A 26,556-nucleotide genomic window follows, 5' to 3' on the forward strand; every position below is an offset into this window, starting at 1 on the left:
TTTTCAAATTTGGCAGGCACTTTTTGGGGAGTCTGTCAGCAGGATTTTACACCCCAAACTGTTTATATGTTCATGTAGCTCACTCAAAGAAAAGTCCAGCAATAACTTCTCTGTTACTGAGAAATCGGCCTTTAAATTGATATGCAAATGAGGTCGAAGACCTATTTGTAGATCTGAAGCCTCCGTCACTCCAGCTCTACTCCCTGTACAGCACCTCCTCCTTCTGCTGTATATAACTTTACATGACCAGTTAGTTCCTAAGTTACTGAGAAATCAGCATTTTAATTGATGTGCAAATAAGGCTCAAAGACTTTGGTAGATCAGAAGCCTTTGTCACTCCAGCTCTATTCCATGTCCAGCGCCGCCTCCTCCTCCTGCTGTATATAGCTTTACATGGTTAGATCGTTTCTACATTACTGAGTAATTAGCATTTGAATTGATATGCAAATGAGTCTAAAAGCCTCTGGCATCCCAGCTCTATTCCATGTCCAGGGCTGCCTCCTCCTGCTGTATATAGCTTTACATGGTTAGATCGTTTCTACATTACTGAGTAATTAGCATTTGAATTGATATGCAAATGAGTCTAAAAGACTTTGGTAGATCTGAAGCCTCTGGCATCCCAGCTCTATTCCATGTCCAGGGCTGCCTCCTCCTCCTGCTGTATATAGCTTTACATGGTTAGATCGTTTCTACATTACTGAGTAATTAGCATTTGAATTGATATGCAAATGAGTCTTTATTTATTATGGCATACCGTACACATTTGATGAATTGATATGCAAATGAGGCTGAAGAGCTATGGTAGATCTGAAGCCTCTGTCACTCCAGCTCTATTCCCCACCCAGCACTGTCTCTTCCTGCTTGATTGCCTGTTCCATTGATTGAACTCACACAGCATAGAGGCTGTTAGTAAAGCAGGAGGAGGCTGACGTGGGAGGGGACTAGAGCTGGAGTGACAGAGGCTTCAGATCTACCATAGCTCTTCAGCCTCATTTGCATATCAATTCATCAAATGTGTACGGTATGCCATAATAAATGTACCTACTTCATGGAAATAAAAGGTGAAAGATAATGATAAGAAATGTGTAAGTAGACAAAGGCCGTACGTGGAGGAACGTGTCAACCTTTGGACTTCTACATTTCAGGTGTATGATGCTCAGGGGCCATACTCAGTGACCGCCACCGATCATTTCCAATGATATTTGTCAGATTTAGCTGTAGCTATAGGTCCTCGGCGAGTGCCCGTGAGCACTCATCTAAGGGTATGGTTTTTTGGGTGTATTTTTTTTCTACTCCAAAACAGTACCAGCAAAGTGAATGAAATTTCCAAAATCTCATTCACACCATGCGTTTATTTTCTTTACATTTTTTTTTAATCCGCAGCATGTCAATTCTTTCAGCTTTTTTCACCCATTAAAATGATAAGGGAAAAAAGTCCCCAAACTGTTCTTTGTTGCAGAATCAAAATGCAAAAAGGCAACATGTGAACATTCCCTTAGATTGACATGCATAGAGTACTTTTATATAAGTGACCATAGATCCCCCAATTCGGAGCGTCTTACTCTGCCCTGACTGTATTAGGGCTCATTCTGAAGTCCAATTTTTTAGCATACGAGAAAAACAGTCCGATGTATTCTGATCATAGTGTGGTATGCGTGTCATCCGATTTTCTCCTAAGTGGAGAAATTTAATTTAAAAAATTCTCCACTTTCTTCAATCTGACAGTCAGTGAAAAATCTGACAGCACTTAGATGTCATCCGAGTGCAGTCCAAATTTTTCACGGACCCATAAACTTGCATTGCTGGTTTTGATCCGACCTTCTGATCAAAATCGGATTTGTCTCCAGACATGTGAATGGTCTCAGGGAGCAGAGAGTATCACAGCTATGAGTGCTGTCCGTGAAAAATACAGATGGCACTTGTACGTGAAAATCGGACTTAGAGATTGTCAGTCTTTAATGTGGTTGAAAGAACAAAAGTCCGGCTTCTTGGCACCTGGCAGATAAGACTGACGGCAGTATTGAGCCATTTACTCAGTACTTATTGCAGTGCGTCTCTAGTACTTTGGGCCAATGTTTCCCTTTTAGACCTCTCTGATTCCTTTAATAGGTGTAGTAATGGCTCAGTCCTAGCTGTCATACTGGTATGTCTGGGTAAGAGAACATTAATGAGCACACCCTTCCGAGAAGACAGAGTGCGTCCTCATCATCACTTAGAGAGCGGCACACTAATGACACACAGAACTCGTAAGAACATATAGTTAGACATCATAGAGAAAGTATATGAGAATGCATGGTACCTGTACACTATACATTCCAATGTGTCTCATCCCCTTTAATTAGGACATATGGAAGCCATCATCTGGCCACACACATGTGATATCTGTTGTACCCCCCATTCACTGGGCCAATAAATATCTCCCTCGACTCCCCCATACACATGAACGCTCAACTTAACTGAGCAGTCATGTATTTTCCACTTATAGAGAAGAGAAAGCCACTGCCAGACACCTCTGGCAGCGACCACTGACGTTACAATATCACATTCACAGCTCAGCAACCAATCGGTTATCTTAATGGCTACTAAGGGAGGCGTCCTGTCTACATGAGCAGCCCCACAGAGCTCGCTGAGTGACATGATGTCAGCGCCGCAGCCCATGTGGGACACCAGGAGCAATGTCAGAGACACAGCGCTGAACCCCGGGATGGCGACTACAGAGCAGCTTTAAAACAGCCGGAAACAAAGATTTTTTTCACAAAGTGGACAATGTCTTTAAAAACAAATGTTCACTTGTATTTTTTTTTTGTTGCAAAAAATCTGTAGTCAATTTCAGTATCAGACATGTGAGTGAAATTTTATCTACGCTCAGCAGAAATTGCAGATGTTTCAACAATTTTGGCCTTTTCACTGTGGAAGGTTATTGAATTGAAATTTTCCTGCAAGATTACAATGCAAATTAATGGGAATCTGTCAGCAGGTTTTTGCTATGTATTCTGAGAGCATCATGATGTAGGGGCAGAGACCCTGATCCGGCGATGTCGCTTACTGGGCTGTATTTTGCCATTTAAAAAAAGAAAAAATCAGCGTTTTATCAGCAGGAGATTATCACTACAGGACTAGCAGGACTAGGTGTCTCGTGTCTCCTAGTCCAACCACGCCCCCAGCACTGATTAGCAGCTTTCTGCCAATGTACACAGAAAGCGACCAATCAGTGTTGTGGGCGGGGTTATACAGGGCTCAGCACTCTGAGCTCTGTTAGATCAGTAGCAAAGAAAACTGTGATTTTATAGAACTGACAGCAAGCATCCCAGCAAGTAACACATCGCTGGAATCAGGGTCTCAGTCTCAGATAACATAGCAGAAACCTGATGATAGATTCCCTTTAAAACTATGACCCGTCTCATGTACCGAGAGTTCTCCACCATTGATTGGAACTAAAGCTTTGTAGTTCTGTCCTGAACGACCTTCAGTGTTGGGTTTGGTCTCGGTTCCGGTGGTTGCACCCTAGTCATTGCGGACTAATCCTATAGCTATGCCATCATTGTCATTTGTGAAGCAGTCATGGCGGCTCTTTGCTATAAATAGCAGTACTAATTATTAATACCGCACTGTCACCTATTAGATTTACAGCTTGAGGGACAATTTGAGCCTCTACCAGACTCCAGAAATTCGCTATTGCGAGAATTCTCCTAGTTTCACTTCCTGCCCTGATTTCCAGGGACTTTGCCCCAGGTTCTAAGTGATAACAGTCCAAGTGCTATGGCCGTGTACTCTGCAGCAGGACAGGCTCCCAGGGGCACAAGACTTGGGTTTTGGGTGGGTTTTGGGTTGCCCCTTCCCACCCATGTCTTTTTTTTTGGTCACTTAGACCATCGTTCTGCCAAATACTCATCCCCATGCCAGGCGAGGTTGTAGGAGATTTGGACTTTGTTCTGCAACATCAAAATTGCCCACCGTGGTCATTAGACTCCAAAACCAAGATTCCTAGAAATAGTTTTTTGGGGGGTTTATATAATTGGCAATATGGATGGGGCATGATAAGAGCCTGACCGGACTGATGGAGTGGATATTATTTTTTATAGGAAGGAGCAAAGTGTCTGTTTCTAATATATGAACCATTATTACTGACCGCGGGTCTCCTGGCAACCTCAAGGAGTTACGTTTGGATCTGGGGACCCGCAGCCAGTCAGTATGTCACAGTCGGACCATGGTTCACGGACGCCTAATTTTGCCCAAAACTGGAGAAAATATTAGCAAATAATATGTTTTAATTTTTTTTTATCCCATTAGTAATGTAACTTCACATTACTAATGGGATACAAAAAATTAAAACATATTATTATTAGTAATGTGAAGTTGACAAAGTGTCAGGCTGGAGAAATGTAGTATAGTACCACCAGAGTTTTATTTAAAGGGCAACCGTCATTTTTATTTTTTGCTTCATAGATCAATAATGGGTGTGAAAATAAGAAACATTTTAATATATTTTATTAGAGAAATCTTTCTTTCTCCTCCTGAACTGATCATTAATTTTTCTCCTTTCACTGGTAAAATCTGTCTTCAGTGAAGAGACTGGTCCATTACTGAGATAGGAGATGGCAGTTGGTGCTCATAAGGTTCTATGAAGAAGTAACTTATGAGCACCAACTGTCATCACTAAAAATCTGCCTTCACTTCAAGGGGTATTCTCATCTCGAAGATTCTATTCCAGTATGTCGTATTTGTAATAATAATAATATTAGCAAATACTTCCAAATAAAAATGTAGTATAGTTCTTCTGATTAGCTATGTCGCTTACCCCATGTGCAGGGCATTGCAGTAGCTTAGGTATCCATGGTTATGACCACTCATATAGTGACAGTTAGTTAGCTGTGCAAGGGCCTGTACATGTGGTAAGCAATATAGCTAATCAGAAGAACTATACTACATTTCTAATTGGAGGTATTTGCTGATAATATTATTACTATATATTGGCATAGGATCTTGGCGATGGGAATACTCCTTTAGTATAGATTTGACAAATTTCACAAATTAATTCAGAATTCAAGCTCAATTCTGGAGGTGACAGAAGCAGATTTCTCTGACAAGATATATTACAAAGTTTCTTATTTTCACGTGTAGTATTGATTCATGACATAAAAATGAAAGCAGTGGCTACGCTTTAACTAATGATGTCACATCTCTGGGGGAAGCACTGCACCCCATTCACCTGAGATAAGGGATACTTGTACAATTGGACAACTGTGAGCTGGCAATGTGATTTGTTATGGGGGGTGCATTTCCTAAAATTAGTAATACATATGTCTATAGATGCTCTCTTCTCTTTGCTGTAAGACCCCCTCCCCCAATTTAGGTTTCTTCTTTTCCCCCCATTCTTCCCTCTACAAATATTGCTAATAGCAATAACACTATACGGGCCCTTTATAGTCCAATGCTCATCATAATGCACAATGCCATCTTCTTTGGAGGTGATAGTGGCCCCCTTACCTCTTGGGCCCCCAATGATATGTCCTCCCCTGAGATAATAAATATGTCATATGACTTACAATTTTTTTTTTTACACTTGTCATTTTAAAAAACTGAACAAAATTGAACTTGAAACTGAAATGATCCCTCCTTTAACCATTTCCCCAAAAAAACAAACAAACAATAATAAAACATTAAGTCAACTATTTAATAATTCCAATGACCCTATATATGCAGCATGTTCCCTTCTTCCTGTGTCTGGAGCTACAGACTATCTGCATCCTGGAATACATTTATAAGTGTACTCCCCATAGGACTCTGACAGCAGATTGGGCAAATGCCAAAAGCAGACCGGTCACTACCCCAGCAGGGGTCTCTCTGGGTGAGAGGGGTGCAGCCTGCAGATATAGGAGCTGGAATGATCGCTATAGGATAAAGCAGTGCCATATACGCCGCCAATGTTTTACCTGGTCGCTCGCTAGATATTGTTCCTTCTGTAAACTCAGATCTACACTAGCATGCCATTAATATACTCCAGCTAGCCCAGCCCCGGGTGACACAACGTAGCAGCGGAGGCCAATACGACTGCAGAACGTTGCAGGGGAGGACTTTTCAAAGAAAAAAAAAATATGACATGAGACCATACAGCTGAAAAAGTCTGAGCTGGTGGGGCGGGGATTTACTAGGAAGAATGACAGCTACAGAAGTGATACTAAGAAAATACCAGGAGATGACAATGGAGAGCTCAGCCCACGGATCAGATTCTCAGCACAGTAGTAGGATATGTTCACACTATTTTGCTCCAAAATCCACACCCCGAACCTCTTTATAGGGAACCTGTTAGGTCCCGAAATGCTATTAGCATGCAGATTCAGGGTTAATATGTAAGTTAATAGTGCTCCAATGTCTCCGATCGCGTTACCAAGAGCTCACTCACACAAGCATACGCATCCGACAGGTGCTGTCTGATGTTTTATCTCAGACCAGTGTTATACTATGGGGCAGTGCAGATCTGCGTTTTTTTTCTCATTCCGATACAGCATGGTGCGAGTGGTTTCGCAAATCGGATCACGCACGCCCATTCAAGCCTTTGGGTGAAACATCGGATTTCACTCAGATTTACATGGATACACACAATGGAGAAGATGGAGAAATCTTGTTCTCCATCTTCTCCACACCTGTGATACAATTCTGTAATGCAAGGGAATAGGGGGATCACACAAAAATGACACTCAGATCAAAGTCTGGCGTTTACATAATGTTTCTGATTCTCTCCCTTGAGAGTCTCATCTCTTGTGTAACCACAGCCCGGGAAAAAGTGAGCTTTGTCCATAGCAAGAGCCGCCGGCTTTCAGTCATAGAGAGTTGGGCATGGAGCGACCACAGTCACCCATCAAAGCACTGAAAGCTGCGGCTGTAAAAACACTTCATCACTTTAATTGACACTTTGCTTTGCATAGAAGCACTGCACAGCAAAATGTCAGCCACAGTGCAGAGGAGTGCTTACAGTCGCCACCTTTATAACTGAAAGCCGGCGACTCTCAGGAGGAATAAAGTTCATTTTCTCCCAGAAGGCGCACTTTCAGAAAGGGCTCATACAGACAACCGTACTTTCAATCCAAGTGTGAGCCAACAAGTCATTAAATCGCACTTGGACCAATGTTATGTCTGATTTTTTTCCTGAGCCCTAGTCTGTTCAAGGGAAAATAATCAACCTGTGCCTGATTTGCATCTGATATTTGGATTACACTTTTCCATGCAAGTCAGTGAGTGCGTGGAGAAAAATTGGGCAGCACTTGGATGACATCTGAATGCAGTTCGATTTTCACAGACTGATAGAATGGGGAAGATGGAGAATTTTTTTTTCCATCTTCTCCTCATCTGAGAAAATCGGATCATGTTGTGATCAAACTTTAATCAGAGTGTGATTAGCATAATTGGCCTAATTCTCACGGATGATAGAAAATACTGTTGTCTGCTCTTAGCCTATATAGCAGGTTCCTTTTAAAGTGGTGTTGTCTCACGTGTCAGTGGGCAGTCAGTGTTTCGGTGACAGGTCTCTCTATTTTAATGTTTGTGACCAGGGTGCTGACTTCAATCCCCCATGTACTGCTCAGATGGTAGTGTGGTGGCTATAGATACAAATCTGTGAAATGTTTGGGCCTACAGATGACTTCATCTCTCTTTGGCTTTTTTTTTTTTTTTCGAGAACCACTTCTAGATGGTCAGTCAAAGCGGAGTAAAGCTAGCTAGGGTCAGAGTCAGGAAATAAAGTCACGATCACAAGCTGGGTAAGTATTAAGATCAATACAATAGGAAAACCTTCAGAAGTAAACCAATTGGTATCTCCCAGCACTATGCCGGGAGTTTAAATAGAGTGTGGCACTATCCAGTTGGCCACAGCAGGGAGCTAATAGATCCTGATGAGCTGCTGGACAGCACGACACCGATTCTGCCTGTGATATTGGCCATAACATATAGTCTATCACCAGTGCCTCCCGCAGAATGAACAAGTCGGTACCTGGAGACAGAGGCAGATGTCATTGGAGCAGGTCCTGGTAGAGATGGAACAATATTGCGTTCAGTTGGCTTCATGCAATTCTTCCTTTACCCTATGGTGGCAGTACAGGAGGGGGAAGCAACACTGGGTATGTGCACACGTCCGGAATGCATGCAGAATTTTCCTGAGATAAACCTGAGGTTTTCCGCAGGAATTCTGCATGCGTTTTTTTCATGTTTTTTACGCATTTTTTGCACGGATTTTGCGCTGTTTTTTTGCGGATTTTATGCTGATTTTTTGCGTTTTTTCCAGACACTCCAAAACAATGGGAAATCCGCATAACATCCGCAAAAATAATGAACATGATGCTTCTTTTCCCGCAATGCGTTTTTTTTGCGGAAAAAAACGCATCATGTGCACAAAAATTGCGGAATGCATTCTAAATGATAGGATGCATATGTATGCGTTTTTATGTTTTTAATCGCGAAAAAACGGGCAAAAAACGCAAAAATTCCTGAACGTGTGCACATACCCTTACAGTACAGTGTATAAATTGGACCATGGTCAGACCGCAATGCGTGGACTGGCTGTCGGCTCTCCCAACTGATACATCTTTCTATGAGTCTGTCATGCTCAGAGAGCCGCCAGCCAGTCCGTGCACTGTCGTCTGGTTTCAGTCCAATTTATACAGCTGTATGATTGTGAAATCACAGACTAGATCTGATTGTGGCAGCAAACATTGTATGGTCCTTTTTTTTTAACCAAACAGTGATTGTAAACGGCTTTAAGGGTACCGTCTCACAGTGGCACTTTGGTCGCTACGACGACACGATCCGTGACGTTCCAGCGATATAGTTATGATCTCGCTGTGTCTGACACGCTACTGCGATCAGGGACCCTGCTGAGAATCGTACGTCGTAGCAGATCGTTTGAAACTTTATTTCGTCACTGGATCACCCGCTGACATCGCTGCATCGGCGTGTGTGACGCCGATGCAGCGATGTCTTCACTGGTAACCAGGGTAAATATCGGGTTACTAAGCGCAGGGCCGCGCTTAGTAACCCGATGTTTACCCTGGTTACCATTGTAAATGTAAAAAAAAAAAAAAAAACACTACATACTCACATTCCGGTGCCTGTCACGTCCCCCGGCGTCCGCTTCCTGCACTCCTCCTGCATCCTGTGTCAGCGCCGGCCGTACATCAGAGCACAGCGGTGACGTCACCGCTCTGCTTTACGGCCGCGCTTACACAGGATGCAGGAGGAGTGCAGGAAGCGGACGCCGGGGGACGTGACAGGCACCGGAATGTGAGTATGTAGTGTTTTTTTTTTTTACATTTACGATGGTAACCAGGGTAAACATCAGGTTACTAAGCGCGGCCCTGCGATTAGTAACCCGATGTTTACCCTGGTTACCCGGGGACTTCGGCATCGTTGGTCGCTGGAGAGCGGTCTGTGTGACAGCTCCCCAGCGACCACACAACGACTTTCCAACGATCACGGCCAGGTCGTATCGCTGGTCGTGATCGTTGGAAAGTTGCTGAGTGTGACGGTACCCTTACAGTTGGGATTCACAACTGAGAGAAATTAGATTAGGTTCCTTTAATACCCACCCAGCCATGGGTAAGTTATACTGGAGATAGTGGATAGCATCCAAACACGGTAAAATTCTTTTAAGGTAAAAATAAATATATTTATGATATTTAGGCTTCTTTTACACTTGCCGTGATTTTGCGGCCCATTTTTGGAACCCCAATACATTTCTATGGGGCCGCAAAAATGGGCCGCAATAATTCCACGGCGCAGGTGCACCGTATTATTATTATTATTATTATTATTATTATTTATATAGCACCATTAGTTCCATGGTGCTGTACATGAGAAGGGGTTACATACAGAGTTATAGATATCGTTTACAGTAAACAAATTTACAATAACAGACAGGGAGAGGACCCTGTCCTTGCGGACTTACATTCTACGGTATGGCCGTGAGGGCCGTGTTTACGGCTGTGAAAAAAGATCAAGCCTGCTCGATCTTTTTCACGGCTTATGGACACGGCCCCCCATTGTAAATCAATGGGGCCGCAAAAACAACGGAAGCTTGTTTTTACGGTACAGCGTGACATCCGGTTTTGCGGACCGCCGGTTTTTTTTCCAATACTTTTGCTATAGTATTGGCAACCCGAAAAAACGGCGATCTGCAAGTTTTTTGCGGCAGACAGTGAAAATTGCAGCAGTACGGCCCGCAAAAAAGGCCCATGGTAACAGGCCTCAAAAAACCCGGTAAGGCTACTTTCACACTAGCATCAGACGACGCACGATGAATTGCGACGTTGCGACGTACCGACGCTAGCAGTGAATGCGCCGCACAACGGGGGCAGCGGATGCAGTTTTCCAACGCATCCGCTGCCCCATTGTGAGGTGCGGGGAGGCGGGGGCGGAGTTCCGGCCGTGCATGCGCGGTCAGAAATGACGGGAACGACGCACTAAAAAAGTTACATGCAACGTTTTTTGGTGGCGACGGTCCGACTCAACACGACGCAACCGTCGCACGACGGTTATGACGTGTGGGAATGTGTCGCACTGCGTCGCTAATACAAGTCAATGGAGAAAAAACGCATCCGGCAAGCACTTTTGCAGGATGCGTTTTTTCTGCAAAACGACACATTGCGACGTGCAGGGCACGACGCTAGTGTGAAAGTAGCCTAAGTGTAAAAGTAACCTAACATGTGTAGTTGTTTACTTATGTATTGTGTTCGCCTTGTTTTACTGTCAAGTGTATTCAGTTTAATCCCAGACATTTTCAAGGATCCTAACACTGTTTCCATTTCACTAAATCTGGCATCTAGGTAAAAAGTGTTATCGCTTGTTCACAGATTGTCAGCAAGTTGAAGGAAACAAAGTAAAAGTTGGCTTTTGCTGACATAAGAAAAAGAATACAGCTGATGTTACAAGATTAGATCAGTGTCCTGCCTTCAGAATGTCTTGGATATTTCTTAGATCCTTTGTTCGGGTACTTCTTGTATCTCTGCTCTGTACCTTCTGCTTGGTCCATGTGGATATGTCACGCATTGGTCACCACTGCTGCCAAATATTGGTTACTACAAAATAATTCAACAATTCTTTCTTGTACATTTTTACAAAGAAACATATTTTTTTTCCCAAAAATTGATATGTAAAAATTTTTCACAAGCAATAGCACTTGTACTCATGATATTCTATGGGGTCATTCACATGTCCGATCTTTTACCTTGGTAGGCAGAAAATATCAGAGACATGTCCTATTTTGCTCGAGGGTTGGATCAAAATCAACAATACAAGTCAATGGGTGCATGAAAAAATCGACCCTCGGTTGATATCTGAGTATGGTGCGATTTTCACGGACTGTCAGTATGGAGAAGGTGGAGAATTGTTTTTACATTTTCTCACTAAAGAGAAAATCAGATGACACTTGTACCATACTTTGAGTCTGATCAGAATATTCAGTTCAATTTTCTCATACACGAAAAAAATCGAATGTCTGAATGAGGCCATAGTAAATGGGGATGTTCATATGTTCGTGATTTTTCACGAATCACTCAATATCGTGGAGACATGTCTAATATTGATTGAGTGTTGAATCAGACTCGATAGTGGAAGTCTGTGGGACTGTGAAAAAAAATCGAACAGCACTCAGATGCCATCCATGTGCGGTCCGTTTTTCACTGACTGATAGATAGGAAAAGATAGAGAAACTTTGTTGCTGCTGTTTCTCATCCGAGAAAAAGTGATGAAACTCCGACCAAACACTGATGGTAAAAACCGACACCGACCAAACTCAGATCAAACTCTGATGAAACTGGGACTGATATTATTGTATGAGGAAAATCACTGACGTGTCAATGAGCCCTAATGCTAGTGCCAAGTGTAAAACTACTAACCTCCAGTAGAGTTGAGTGAATACGTTCAGAAAAGATCACCGAATCTGAATTTGCCATATTTGTGCCGTATTAGTATTCTATTCGTTCAGTATTTCTGTTTGATGATCGGTTCCAAACATATTCGCTCATTTCTACTACCGCAGACTCCAATGGCGTATTGGAGAAATTACATTAATTAACTTTTTGATGATGTTCTAATTTAGTGAGAAACACCTGTATAATGGCATGCGTATCAATAATACACAGACATCTTAAAAGATAGATGATGAAGACAGGTATATCACCCGAATGAATAAGAGGGCAGTGGAGGCCAAGATTAGATAAAGTACAGCCGTGGTATATGGGATCTAGCAACCTTGAACCTGATCTGGTCGAATTGCTCTTTATCCTCCTTTTTAATAACAAAATGTATTTACAACTACAAGGCATAGCTATGGGGGCTGCTTGTGCACCCTCCTATGCTAACCTATTTTCTTTTTTTAGGAGCATGGGGGAAGGATATATTTCAGAAGGAGACAAATCCAGGGATCAACATGGTGCATGGGTGCGCTATATTGATGACGTGTGGTTTGTGTGGGAGGGATCTATTGCGGACCTAGAGACATTTATGGGAGATCTCAATCAAAACAACCAAAATATTAAGCTAGTGCAGCGCCCCAGAGTCCTGGTCGTTGCAGTAATGTCGCTCTGCCACTAAGAGGAGTGATGTTACGTCTGATTGCACTAAAGGAGTTCACTTGACCAGTTATCACAGTCACACATTACACTTCACACTCTGGCCACCAGGGGGTGCAAAGGGTTCTATGTATTAGACCACTCCTCACACTCTGGTAAAACTGGGGGTTGGATAGGAAGTTAGGGAGAAGTTGACTGGGTTTTGCCCAGGCAACATCCTGTGAGAGAGTGAGTTCCTGGGAAGATTCAGGGGGGTCTCTGTCAGCGGTGGGATACTGACAGTGGCCTAGCGAAAAGGACAGATCATTACGGAGCCGCGCCTGCACCCGTTGCGGCGGCATCTTAAGAAAGGACACAAAGCGAGGTTTATTGTGGAGAAGTGAAAAACGAGATCCCAGCACAAAGGAGAATAGAACCAGTAGGAGTCGTGCCCCGAGATCGGCAACATCCTACTGAGGCGCGTAGCCGGTGGCCGGAACGCTGAGGAAGTATTGGGCTCCAAGCAGTACTTCAAACAGCGGCAGGACAGTTAACTCTAGGTTGGCTGTCTCACCTAAATCACCTAAGCAGATAACGGAGGCAATTGTGGGAGAGGGGCATCTCTAGGGTCCCAGAATAACTCCAGGCCTACCCCGTCATACAGGTGCATCCTACCATATCATCTGGGGGACGGAGAGAGAAAGAACATCAGAAACATACACGACAGTTGTGAGGACTATCCCGTGGTGCTCAGCAGGGAAGTACTACAACACACAGGCGCTAGAAGGTAGGCACTGATTTCCACCTGCAAAGGGAACTCTGGATGTGCCCTCGGACCGGCCGGTCTCAGCCAGCCCTGTTAGCAGTGCTCTGGATTGCGGATCCCAAAGCCTTCAGTAAAGAGGTAAAGAGACTGCAACCCTGTGTCCTCGTTATTCATCGCGCCTTGCACCACGCACCATCATCACCCCTTTTATTGGACGCCCCTTAGCAGGGTCACGGACCGGGTCTAGCCACCGTGACAACCCCAGGACTGAGACAGAGAGGCCCGGTACCGAGTACCCCGCGGCCCTGCATCTGGGGGCGCTCCAACTTACTTATAAATTCGGAAAAGAACTGGAATTTCTAGATCTTCTTAATGTCTCAACAGATGACCGAGTTATAGCTGACATCTACAGGAAACTGATGGCCACAAACTCCATATTATTAATGTCTCAACAGATGACCAGGTTATAACTGACATCTATTTTCAATCATATGTCCAACATTACCATATGGCACTTCAAAAATATGCAAATCAACAATTAGGACAAACAGGAGTATTAGCCCCTGAGTCCAAAGAAGAGAACCATAAATTAGCGCTAAAAAGACTCTTTATTGTTAACAAGAATAAAAACAACAAAGTTAAAGCTTAATTTGCATAAAAGTACCCAAGGGGCCAAAACACCTTTAAGGAAATATTTGCATTGCCATAACATTCATTACCAAACGTGGTGAGAGCAAAATAAAACACTTCAATATTAGTAGCCTGTGGAAAGGTAAATTACACAGCCAAATCCACCTGATGCATGAAGTTCTATATGTATAGACATCAGATATGCCCCAATAGGGAATACATAATATACGTTATCAGGATATACTGGCCACAAGATTTAAAGAAATTAAGGTGCTAAATATAAGGTATCTCACCGTAATGATTTGTAGATAAATGGAGGCTGCAGATCCCTGGTGTAGGTGATTCGGCGTTCCCCTGTCGCCCCGACGCGCGTTTCGCCCTTAGCTTCTTCCGGGGGCGTACCCAAGGGATGGAGGGTGCGGCTATTTAAATGGGTGATGACCAATGAGCGTATAAGAACTGCATAATAAAACCGTGATGTCATATCCCGAAAACCAATGAGTGAGTAGTGCACTATACTGTGTCTAAATTGCCGATACCCGGAAATAACGACACAAAATCAGCTGGAAAAAAGTCATGTGCCGTACCGATTATATAATAATCACAAAAGTGAGCGCACTGAGAGAGGTGATGCGGCGCATGCGTGCAGCGTCATCAACCATATGAACGCACGTCTCCGGTTACGCTCACTGTGCCAGGCAAAGATAGTTTGCGCAGGCTCAGTGTAGAGCGTTCCAAGAAATGCACGGTGATTTACTGATGGCGCATGCGCTCACTCTCTCAGGGAGGCCGTGAAGGGTGCAAATGCTAGATAGTACTTGATCATATTAATACATGACCATAGACGAAATGAAAGTGCGCAAGTGAACTAGAAAAGTGCAAACAGGATTTATTAAGTATAAAGTGCATATAATTGAAGTGTATTAGACATATAATATTATTAAAAATCCCATATAAAAACACTAAAAAACGGGGGATTAAAATTTCAATATGCCTGACCTGAAATGAGTGCTACAATCAAAGTGAAAATATAATATAACAGGATAGATTAATACACGTAAATTCACAACCGTACAGCAGATGTATAAAATCTACACACAAACATGCAGCTCATATATGGACTAAAAAAACATAAGGCATGCTAATATTATTAATATTTGGACCAGTTGTTTTACAATCGTCCCAATAGCATATTATAAGATATACCATAGGTCCATATGTTTCCCAAGAAAATAATAATAATAAAGGGAGATAAAAGTAGTCCAAGTTTATCAAAGAAACCCTCACTCAACAGACTGGTATGTATTGAATAAGTCCATAATAAACATGATGAGAATCCTTGAACGAGGTCTTCATCGGAAAAGTCCCGAAGGGAACACTGGAATTGCACTTTGTGTATCCATAGAAGCACCCGTTTAGCCGCCACAAGGTAGGTCTGAAGGGAAAAGTTTCCATGGAAGATACCCATTAAATAGCCATAAAGAACTATAATAAAAAGACACTGATTAATAAACTGAACCAATGCTTACAATACATACAACAGCTAAAATTACCAAATAAATAATTAAAATAACCCATCCCTAAAAAGATGCTCACTATTGTTACAGAAATAATAATTGGCCCACACTTCTACAGGAATGCTGCAAATCCCAGATTTTCATTAAGGCCTCCTGGACTAAGGGTCCCCAGCCTATAAATCCACTTGCTTTCTATTCTAGCTAGGATTTTTCCCAAATCCCCTCCCCGAGATCCAAGTATAACCTGATCTATAGCTTTAATTCTCAGGCCTCTTGCATTACATTCATGGTGACTTTTGAAATGCCTAGGAAGGCTCTTGAGAGAGGAAATTTCTTTAATGGTTTTCGCTTTTTCAATATCCCTGATATGCTCTCGAGTTCTTACCTTTAATTCCCTAGTGGTCAGGCCTATATAAACCTTCCCACAGGGACAGGTAGCATGGTAGATGACTCCAACCGATGCACAGGTAAGATGTTGCCGAATAGAATACGTTCTAGATCCATTCCAATTCTTGAAGGTAGTGGATTTAGTGTGGTTATAACAACCCTTGCAGAAGCCGTAGGGAAAAAAGCCTGGCAGTCCATTCAGATTCTCCTGTTTATTTGCTGTCCTTGTAGACTCATAGTGGCTATGGACCAATAGGTCCTTTAAGTTGGCGGATCTTCTCGCCACAAATGATGGTCGTGGTGGAAGTATTCCTCTAAGTATTGGGTCCACCATTAGTACCTCCCAGTGCTTATAAACAATATCTTTCAAATTTTTCCATTCTTTATTAAATGTCGAAATGAAACGAACTTGGTTATTATCCGCTCTAGTTGTAAATCTTGACGTCCGATATAGTAATTGATCTCTGGATGCTTTAGTAGCTCTTTGGTAGCCTCTTCTTATGGCCCTTTTGCTATAGCCTCTATCCAGGAATCTGCCCGTCAGGTCAATGGCTTGTTTATTAAAGTTTTCCTCATTTGAACAGATGCGTTTAGCCCGAAGATACTGACCAATGGGAATCCCACGAATGATTGAAGGAGGATGTGATGAATCTGCGGACAAAAAAGAGTTAGTAGAAGTGGGCTTCCTAAATATATCCGTATTAATTCGCCCATCTGTATCAACACACATCTTGATGTCCAAAAACTCTATTTCTCTCCCTGATTTAAAGGTAAGTTTTATGTTCAGGTTATTGTCATTCAATTGGCTCATCAGGACATTTAATTCCTCAAGTGTACCATCCCATAGGAACAGGACATCATCGATGTACCTCATCCAGTTATGAACTTTGGACATACCCTGGATGAGGTCATCATGGAAGATGTCCATCTCCCAGGATCCCAAAAACAAATTGGCATACGAGGGGGCACAAGAGGCCCCCATCGCAGTGCCCTGTAATTGTAGGTATATGTGAGTATTGAAAATAAAGGCATTATGGGTTAACAGGAACTCCAAAAGTACCAAAATAAATTCAATCAGCCTATCATCGAGGGAACTTGAGGATAGAAACCGTTTGGCCGCCCTCAGGCCATCTTGATGGCGGATAGATGTATACAATGATTCCACGTCGGCCGTTACGATGATCATACCCTCATCCAGGTATATTTGATCTAATCTTTGTAAGGCCGACGTGGTATCTCTGATATAGGAAGGTAAATTTATAACCAAAGGTTTTAGAAAATGATCCACAATATTTGCAATTAATTCACACGGCCCATCATTACCTGATACTATAGGTCGACCAGGTGGATCTAAAGCATTCTTGTGAAGTTTGGGGATCAGGTAAAAAGTGGGTAGTTTGGGATGGTTTAGCCGTATCTTATCGACCAATTTCTTAGAGACAATTCCTTGTATAAACGCCTGGTCAATGATGTCCAGTAAGGTTTTCTGGAAGGAAGACAAAGGATTAAAAGTAAGCCGTTTATAACAAGATGTGTCATTGAGTAGCTTATAAGCTTGTCTCTCGTATTGCTCTTTAGGCCAGATGACTAAATTGCCACCTTTATCGGCCGGCTTATACACTACGTCTGACCACTCCTTAAGTTCTTGTATGGCTTGGCGTTCTAACTTGGTTAAATTAGAGACAATTTTTTGATTTTTAGCTAGTTCTTCAATGTCTCTTGTTACCAATTTAACAAAAGTGTCCACTGATGGACAAATACTAAGGGGAGGAAATTTTTTAGATTTGGAAAAAAGTTTTGGAGGGATGGTACTAACCTCTGCCAAATTACTTTCTTCCTCCAAAGCCATCAAATTGTCCAAAATTTCTCTATCCACCAGGCTAAGTGAAGGGTCATAATCTTGATTTTTGGAATGCAGCTTTTTTAGTACCAGTTTTCTGGCAAATAAATGGACATCTTTTACAGATGTAAACGCATCTAAATGATGTGAAGGGGAGAAAGTTAGGCCTTTTTGTAAAACAGTTATTTGAACTGGTGTAAGCACATGTGTAGAAAGGTTAATTACCTGGTATTGATCCTTTCTCCTTTTACCCCTCTGTGACTTATTGAATATCTCGAGGAATTTCTTTTTGCCATTACCACTTCGAAGTTGAAAATCCCGAGTTGACTCAGCATCACTAGTAGATGCATTACTTTCTATCCCAGATGCGCTTGAAGCTTCCGAATTTCTTCTAGATTTTACATTTGTTGAAAAATCAGTCCTCTTTTGTTGCCATCTAAACACTTTGTCAGCATCATAGTCACCAATATCTCGTTGGAATTTTTTAAGCTTATCTTGACTGACCTTTTCTTCTAATGCATTGACATCTTTGTCTAAATCTCTAGACCATTTCTCAAATTGTTCATTGGGCATATCTTTTGACAGGCGTTTATGTACATCCTCCAATTCTTTGTCCACTTCTATTAAGGACAACGAATTTTTTGCAATCAATATTTCCATAAATTGGAATGAACAATTGGAGGCTACAGAAATCCATTTTTTAGTTAATTCCGGCTCCCCTAGATCGTAAGTGGGGTAAAGTTGGATACGGAGACCTCTCGGGACTATTTTCTTATCCACATAATTTTGTAGAGATGAGCGATTCCACCACAGCTTGGTTTTTCGTTGCAAAGCATTCCTATACTTGTGCATAAGGTCCTTAATCTCAAATGAGGCATCTTGCGAAACAGCGGGGGTACTTTTAGAAAACAAATCAATAGCCTAAGGGTACCGTCACACACTCACACTTTGATCGCTACGACGGTACGATTCGTGACGTTCCAGCAATATCCATACGATATCGCAGTGTCTGACACGCAGCAGCGATCAGGGACCCTGCTGAGAATCGTACGTCGTAGCAGATCGTATGGAACTTTCTTTCGTCGCTTGATCACCCGCTGTCATCGCTGGATCGTTGTGTGTGACAGCGATCCAGCGATGTGTTCGCTTGTAACCAGGGTAAACATCGGGTAACTAAGCGCAGGGCCGCGCTTAGTAACCCGATGTTTACCCTGGTTACCAGCGTAAACGTAAAAAAAACAAACAGTACATACTTACATTCCGGTGTCTGTCCTCCGGCGTCTCAGCTTCTCTGCACTGTGAGCGCCGGCCAGCCAGAAAGCGAGCACAGCGGTGACGTCTGACGTCACCGCTGTGCTTTCCGGCCGCTGTGCTTACACAGTGCAGAGAAGCTGAGACGCCGGAGGACAGACACCGGAATGTAAGTATGTACTGTTTGTTTTTTTTACGTTTACGCTGGTAACCAGGGTAAACATCGGGTTACTAAGCGCGGCCCTGCTCTTAGTTACCCGATGTTTACCCTGGTTACCCGGGGACTTCGGCATCGCTCCAGCGCCGTGATTGCAACGTGTGACCGCAGTCTACGACGCTGGAGCGATAATCATACGATCGCTGCGACGTCACGGATCGTGCCGTCGTAGCGATCAAAATGGCACTGTGTGACGGTACCCTTAGACTGCCAGGCACTTTCCCTAGCTTTTAAATCCATTATAAGGACAACCTGTTATAGACAACAGTAAGAACATATATTTTCAATCATATGTCCAACATTACCATATGGCACTTCAAAAATATGCAAATCAACAATTAGGACAAACAGGAGTATTAGCCCCTGAGTCCAAAGAAGAGAACCATAAATTAGCGCTAAAAAGACTCTTTATTGTTAACAAGAATAAAAACAACAAAGTTAAAGCTTAATTTGCATAAAAGTACCCAAGGGGCCAAAACACCTTTAAGGAAATATTTGCATTGCCATAACATTCATTACCAAACGTGGTGAGAGCAAAATAAAACACTTCAATATTAGTAGCCTGTGGAAAGGTAAATTACACAGCCAAATCCACCCTTTGCACTTGCATTTGCACCCTTCACGGCCTCCCTGAGAGAGTGAGCGCATGCGCCATCAGTAAATCACAGTGCATTTCTTGGAACGCTCTACACTGAGCCTGCGCAAACTATCTTTGCCTGGCACAGTGAGCGTAACCGGAGAAGTGCGTTCATATGGTTGATGACGCTGCACGCATGCGCCGCATCACCTCTCTCAGTGCGCTCACTTTTGTGATTATTATATAATCGGTACGGCACATGACTTTTTTCCAGCTGATTTTGTGTCGTTATTTCCGGGTATCGGCAATTTAGACACAGTATAGTGCACTACTCACTCATTGGTTTTCGGGATATGACATCACGGTTTTATTATGCAGTTCTTATACGCTCATTGGTCATCACCCATTTAAATAGCCGCACCCTCCATCCCTTGGGTACGCCCCCGGAAGAAGCTAAGGGCGAAACGCGCGTCGGGGCGACAGGGGAACGCCGAATCACCTACACCAGGGATCTGCAGCCTCCATTTATCTACAAATCATTACGGTGAGATACCTTATATTTAGCACCTTAATTTCTTTAAATCTTGTGGCCAGTATATCCTGATAACGTATATTATGTATTCCCTATTGGGGCATATCTGATGTCTATACATATAGAACTTCATGCATCAGGTGGATTTGGCTGTGTAATTTACCTTTCCACAGGCTACTAATATTGAAGTGTTTTATTTTGCTCTCACCACGTTTGGTAATGAATGTTATGGCAATGCAAATATTTCCTTAAAGGTGTTTTGGCCCCTTGGGTACTTTTATGCAAATTAAGCTTTAACTTTGTTGTTTTTATTCTTGTTAACAATAAAGAGTCTTTTTAGCGCTAATTTATGGTTCTCGTCTTTGGACTCAGGGGCTAATACTCCTGTTTGTCCTAATTGTTGATTTGCTTATAACTGACATCTACAGGAAACTGACGGCCACAACTCCGTGCTCCATGCGGGATCCTCCCACCCAGCCTCCACGATTAGAGGGATACCAATAGGGCAGTTCTTAAGGGCTAAAAGAATTTGTACCAACATTGAGACCTTTGAAATCCAGGCCACAAATCTGGCAGAGCCTACAGTCCTTGGCAAATTAAATGAGGATATATTAGGGCTAGTAAGATACCAAGAGAGGAACTTATCTATGACTGCAACCTGAAATGAAAGCAGATCAACAAATTCGCATCATATCCACAAATAACAACCATTGTGACCAACTACATTTGATCATGAATAAACATTGGAAGATTTACTTACTGACCCAATATTGGCAACGGTTCTGCTCCTTGCCCTGTCCATGGTGGCTCGATGCTGCAGAAATTTTAAAGACATTTTGATCCACAGCTTTTATGACTCAGCCCGTAAGAAAAATCTTAATAACCATCCTTACCCTGTTTTTCTCCCCTGCGGACTTTGTAAGGCCTGCATGAATTTATCGAAGACTAAGGCCTTTAAGAATTTTGATGGGACCCAAACTTTTGATATACGTAAACAACTAAATTGCAGCTCTGAAGGGAGGGGTCATATATCATGCGGAATGTCCCTATCGTAAGGTCTACATTGGGCTATCAATCAGGGAATTATGAATATGGGTAAGAGAACATGTTCGGATATTGAAAAGGCAAAAACCGTTAATGATCTTTTTCTTGTGAAGACCATGCAATGTCACTTTAAGTAGTTTCACGACTACAATTCTAAAAATTTGATCATAAAAGAGATTGATCAGGTGGAGATGGAGCCAAGAGGTGGTGATTTAGGTAAGGTGTTGGCTCAATTAGAGAGAAAGTGGGTGTTTTGGTTGGTTACCCTTACCCCCAGGACCTTAATTACACTGGTTTTGGGTTGTTTTTGTAGTTTGAGGTGCTTCTTTATTCTGGCTTAATCTTGGTTTCCAGGTTTCGTTTCTGAGTGTTTCCGGGTCCTTTTTTAATATATTTGTCATATTCATTGTATTTGTTTGCTTTTTAAGTTTTATCTTTATTTATTGGTAACTGTTATTTGTTATTGTTGTAGTATGGCCTGATTTTTGGTGTCGGCAAGCAGAAGGTTGCTTCAATTTCCATGAGCCTTAAATAAAAATAATTCGGAACTATGTGAAAACCATCTTTTTCATGAGGAAATAGTTAAAGAGTTTAATGAGGACTATAACTACTATGAAAAGTCATAAGATGCAACCAGAGGCATAGCTAGGGTTTTGGTTCAAGGGGGCGAAGCTTCTGAGAGGGCCCCTAACCAGGTAACCTTGATTACAACTGGGTGATGCCCCCTAATAGTGGAGGAGAACCTCAGCAGATGACCGCGCTGTTACGGAAAATCATCTCTATATAAAGACCAACATGGATATTACCGCCATATGGTCAGTGGTAGATACCAGCCCTACAGAACATGTAAGAGATCACTGCACAGTTACAGATAATGACTTACCACTGATGTTCTTTCTGATGGAATCGTTCACTTTTCCCGTCTTTTCCATGTGGCCCAGACCGACATGACATCTTCTTCCACCCAGGACTCGTCTGCAGAGAATACAACAAAGACACATTTCACTTCTCATATTTTCAGCACATCCCCATCTATTCTCAACCTCCACAAACTCCTCATCCTGCTTATACCCCAATACTGAGCCGCTGCTGCCTTATGTGTCCCTATTACTGCACCTGATACCCCAATACTGAGCCGCTGCTGCCGTATGTGTCCCTATTACTGCACCTGATACCCCAATACTGAGCCGCTGCTGCCGTATGTGTCCCTATTACTGCCCCTGATACCCCAATACTGAGCCGCTGCTGCCGTATGTGTCTCTATTACTGCACCTGATACCCCAATACTGAGCCTCTGCTGCCGTATGTGTCCCTATTACTGCCCCTGATACCCCAATACTGAGCCACTGCTGCCTTATGTGTCCCTATTACTGCACCTGATACCCCAATACTGAGCCGCTGCTGCCGTATGTGTCCCTATTACTGCCCCTGATACCCCAATACTGAGCCGCTGCTGCCGTATGTGTCCCTATTACTCCACCTGATACCCCAATACTAAGCCGCTGCTGCCGTATGTGTCCCTATTACTGCCCCTGATACCCCAATACTGAGCCGCTGCTGCCATATGTGTCCTTATTACTGCACCTGATACCCCAATACTGAGCTGCTGCTGCCGTATGTGTCCCTATTACTGCCCCTGATACCCCAATACTGAGCCGCTGCTGCCGTATGTGTCCCTATTACTGCACCTGATACCCCAATATTGAGCCGCTGCTGCCGTATGTGTCCCTATTACTCCACCTGATACCCCAATACTGAGCCGCTGCTGCCGTATGTGTCCCTATTACTCCACCTGATACCCCAATACTGAGCCGCTGCTGCCGTATGTGTCCCTATTACTGCACCTGATACCCCAATACTGAGCCGCTGCTGCCGTATGTGTCCCTATTACTGCCCGATACTGAGCCGCTGCTGCCGTATGTGTCCCTATTACTGCACCTGCTGTGTGGTTCTCTGTGCCCTATAAATTCTAAAGCACCCCTCTACAATATAGTAATGCCGGGGGCGCAAGTACCCTAGAAAACAGTGCCCAGATTTTGCTCACTAGAAAGTAATAGTGCCGTGTGTGCTCCTTTTATAGTCACAGTAACCTGAGTTCCCCTATAACAATAAGTGCCCACTTAACATTGAATAATGTCCCAAGTCTCCCCCTGTACAGCTCCCCTATACACAGCATGAATCTCTCTTATACATAATATGATGCCTCCTCACTGTAATGTACCCACACACAGTATACTGACCCCTTAGTAGCCCCCCAAACTGCTTGATGGCCCCAACACTGTGTGATGGCCCCTTCACTGTAATCCCCACATTGTATGATGGCCCCCTAGGTAGCCTCCATATAGTATAATGTGCCAGATAGTCCTCAATATAGTATAATACATTCCCCATAGACCTTCATAGTATAATGCACTCCCCATAGGCCTGTATAGTATAATGTACTCCCCATAGGCCTGCATAGTATAATGCACTCCCCATAGGCCTGTATAGTATAATGCACTCCCCATAGGCCTGCATAGTATATTACATTCCGCATAGACCTTCATAGTACAATGCATTCCCCATAGGCCTGCATAGTATAATGCACTCCCCATAGGCCTGAATAGTATAATGCACTCCCCATATGCCTGTATAGTATAATGCACTCCCCATAGGCCTGTATAGTATAGTGCACTCCCTATAGGCCTGTATAGTATAATGTACTCCCCATAAGCCTGTACAGTATAATGCACCCCCATAGGCAGCCAGTACAGTATAATGCACCCCCGTAGGCAGCCAGTACAATATAATGCACCCCCATAGGCAACCTGCATAGTATAATGCACCCCCATAGGCAGCCAGTACAGTATAATGCACCCCCATTAGGCAGCCAGTATAGCATAATGCACCCCCATAGGCAGCCAATACAGTATAATGCACCCCCATTAGGTAGCCTGCCTAGCATAATGCATTGCCATAGGCAGCCAGTACAGTATAATGCACCCCATGGGCAGCCAGTACAACATAAGGCACCCCATTAGGCAGTCTGTATAGTATAATGCACCCCCATTAGACAGTCTGTATAGTATAATGAACCCCCATTAGGCAGCCTGTATAGTATAATGAACCCTCCATAAGCAGCCAGTACAGTATAATGCACCCCCATTAGGCAGCCTGTATAGTATAATTGGAGCGCCCCCACACCGCCGCAGGGCCGAGGGGTACCCGGAGCCGGGCCTCTGCGATCTCAGTCCTGGGGTTGTCACGGTGGCTAGACCCGGTCCGTGGCCCTGTCTGTCAGTGGGGGACGTCCGTTGCAAATAGGTACTGTTAACGGTGGTGTAGCGGTGCAGTTGTGGGGTGCAGGTCGCGGTAAATAACGAGGACACCAGGTTGCAGTCTCTTTACCTCTTTACTGAAGATGTGGGAGACCTCAGTCCAGAGCGCTGTTAACTGGGTTTTCAGAGACCGGCCGGTCCAACGACACATCAGGAGCTCTCTTTACAGGTGGGAATCAGTATCTACCTTCTAGCGCTGTGTGTTGTAGTTCTTCCCTGCTGAGCTCCCGGGATAGTCCTCACAACTGTTTCTTTCTGTCTCTACTGTTCTTTCTCCGTCCTCCAGTTGATATGGTAGGACGCACCCGTATGACGGGGTAGGCCTGGAGTTCTTCCGGGACTCTAGAGTCGCCCCTCTCCCACAGCTGCCTCCGTTGTCTGCTTAGGTGTTAAGTGAGACAGCCAACCTGTAGTTAGCTGCCCTGCCGTGGTTTGCAATGTACTTAAAGTCTCTTACTTGCTCGGCGTTCCGGCCACCGACTGTTTGCGCCTCAGAAGGATGTTGCCTCGGTCTAACAGCAAGACCCCTTCTGGTATTTCTCCTTTTCTGTATTCCCGTTGTTTACTGGTTAGTTCTGCTCTGAGGAGTCTGCCAGGATCCCATCCCTGACAGGTCCTCTCACTAGCTCTTCCCAGCTACTTCTCCCTGTCTTCCTGTCCAACCCCCAGTTTTACCAGAGTTGTGAGGAGTGGCCTACTAGATAGGACCACCCCCCTGGTGGCCGGAGTGTGAAGTGTGGTGTGAGTGTACCTGATCAGAGAAACTCCCTAGTGCAATCAGACGCACCATAGCTCCCCGTAGTGGCGGAGCCACAGCACTGCAACAACCAGGACTCTGGGGTGCTGCACTCCCCCCCGGTTAAATCCAGTACTCCGGGACTGGGAAAACAAGAACAATAATACATGTTAACAGAAAACACACAAATTTTTGAAATAGCATAACAATTGAACATAACAATGCTTCCCTTTACAGGAGGTGAGGATTCTTGAACGTTGCAAAAGTTAGGTCATGCACAGTTTATGACTCTCAGTTCAGTGGTTGAAACAGCGGGGACCCCGGGTAAACAAAGGGGCCCCCCTTGTGGAAGTTTTTGAGCAATTCACCGTCCATTTAAAAAACCTGTAACAAAAGGATATGCATACAAACATTTTCAATTACATAGCAGCCCTATCAATACCTCCAAGTTTTGTAGCGGAGGGGAGTTTGATTTTGAGTGCTGCGTGTGGACCTTCGCAGCGCAGGGGTTGCTATTGGTCTAACAGGGCCCGCTATGCTTGCTACCGCTGGTGTAGTGCACTGTCTTCTAGCTACACTTCTAGTGAGTCGGGGTAGCACTGGCAGGTTAGGGCTCTCAGAGCTGCTGCTATCAACAGTGGGTACAGCAGATTCACCGACAGCAGAGGGAGGATTTGCCGGTTCAACGGTTGGCATGGCTTCATCAGGTAAGGCTTGTTGAGGTAGTGGGGCCGGATGATCTGGTACCTCCATCGTTTCTGGCGGGTCCGGCTGTGGAAACGTTAGGACAGGTACCACGAGGGCTTGGTTTATCTGAGTCCAGGACTGGGGAAAGTCACCAAGGACAGTATGGAACACCTTCTCCTTTTCTACCGGCGGGGAGATTTCTGGGGCCGGGCCCCTCTCTTTCAACTTATCGGGGCAGACCTTAAGGTGATCCCTGGATACCGCTGCCGAGGTCTCCCCTCTGTCCTTGCTGATGAGACAGACCTTAGTGTTGTTGAAGTCGGATGGCAAGATGGTATACGGTTCCGCTTCCCATTGGTCATCGAGCTTGTGTAACCTCCTCTTTCGTTTAAGCACTTGCTCACCAGGTGACAGGGGAGTCGCAGGAGCGTGTTGATTGTAGTCCCTTTCTTGTTTCTGCCTGGCCTGGGCGAGACTTCTCTCTACACACTCCTGTATTTCGCGGTACCTTCGCTG

At 43.8% G+C, this 26,556-nt stretch overlaps 1 protein-coding gene and 1 long non-coding RNA gene across 5 annotated transcripts in view; one reads left to right on the forward strand and one right to left on the reverse strand.

The window, feature by feature from the left end:
- Positions 1-5,981, reverse strand: part of IRF7 (interferon regulatory factor 7) — a 31,461-nt gene extending 25,480 nt beyond the window's left edge. Inside the window, exon 1 of the mRNA XM_077287794.1 lies at positions 5,934-5,981. The gene's annotated coding sequence lies outside the window, so the exon portion shown is untranslated. The remainder of the gene's footprint in view (positions 1-5,933) is intronic.
- LOC143806839 (uncharacterized) overlaps positions 1-26,556 on the forward strand; it is a 71,662-nt gene that overhangs the window by 1,809 nt on the left and 43,297 nt on the right. For 3 of the 4 annotated variants that reach the window (XR_013221568.1, XR_013221570.1, XR_013221571.1), the window contains exon 3: positions 16,424-16,609. The exons of the other annotated variant lie outside the window; for it this stretch is intronic. This is a non-coding gene — a long non-coding RNA (uncharacterized LOC143806839). The remainder of the gene's footprint in view (positions 1-16,423; positions 16,610-26,556) is intronic. 4 annotated transcript variants of the gene reach the window in all.

This window comes from Ranitomeya variabilis, chromosome 2 (assembly GCF_051348905.1).
Source record: "Ranitomeya variabilis isolate aRanVar5 chromosome 2, aRanVar5.hap1, whole genome shotgun sequence".
Classification (NCBI taxonomy): Eukaryota; Metazoa; Chordata; class Amphibia; order Anura; family Dendrobatidae; genus Ranitomeya; species Ranitomeya variabilis.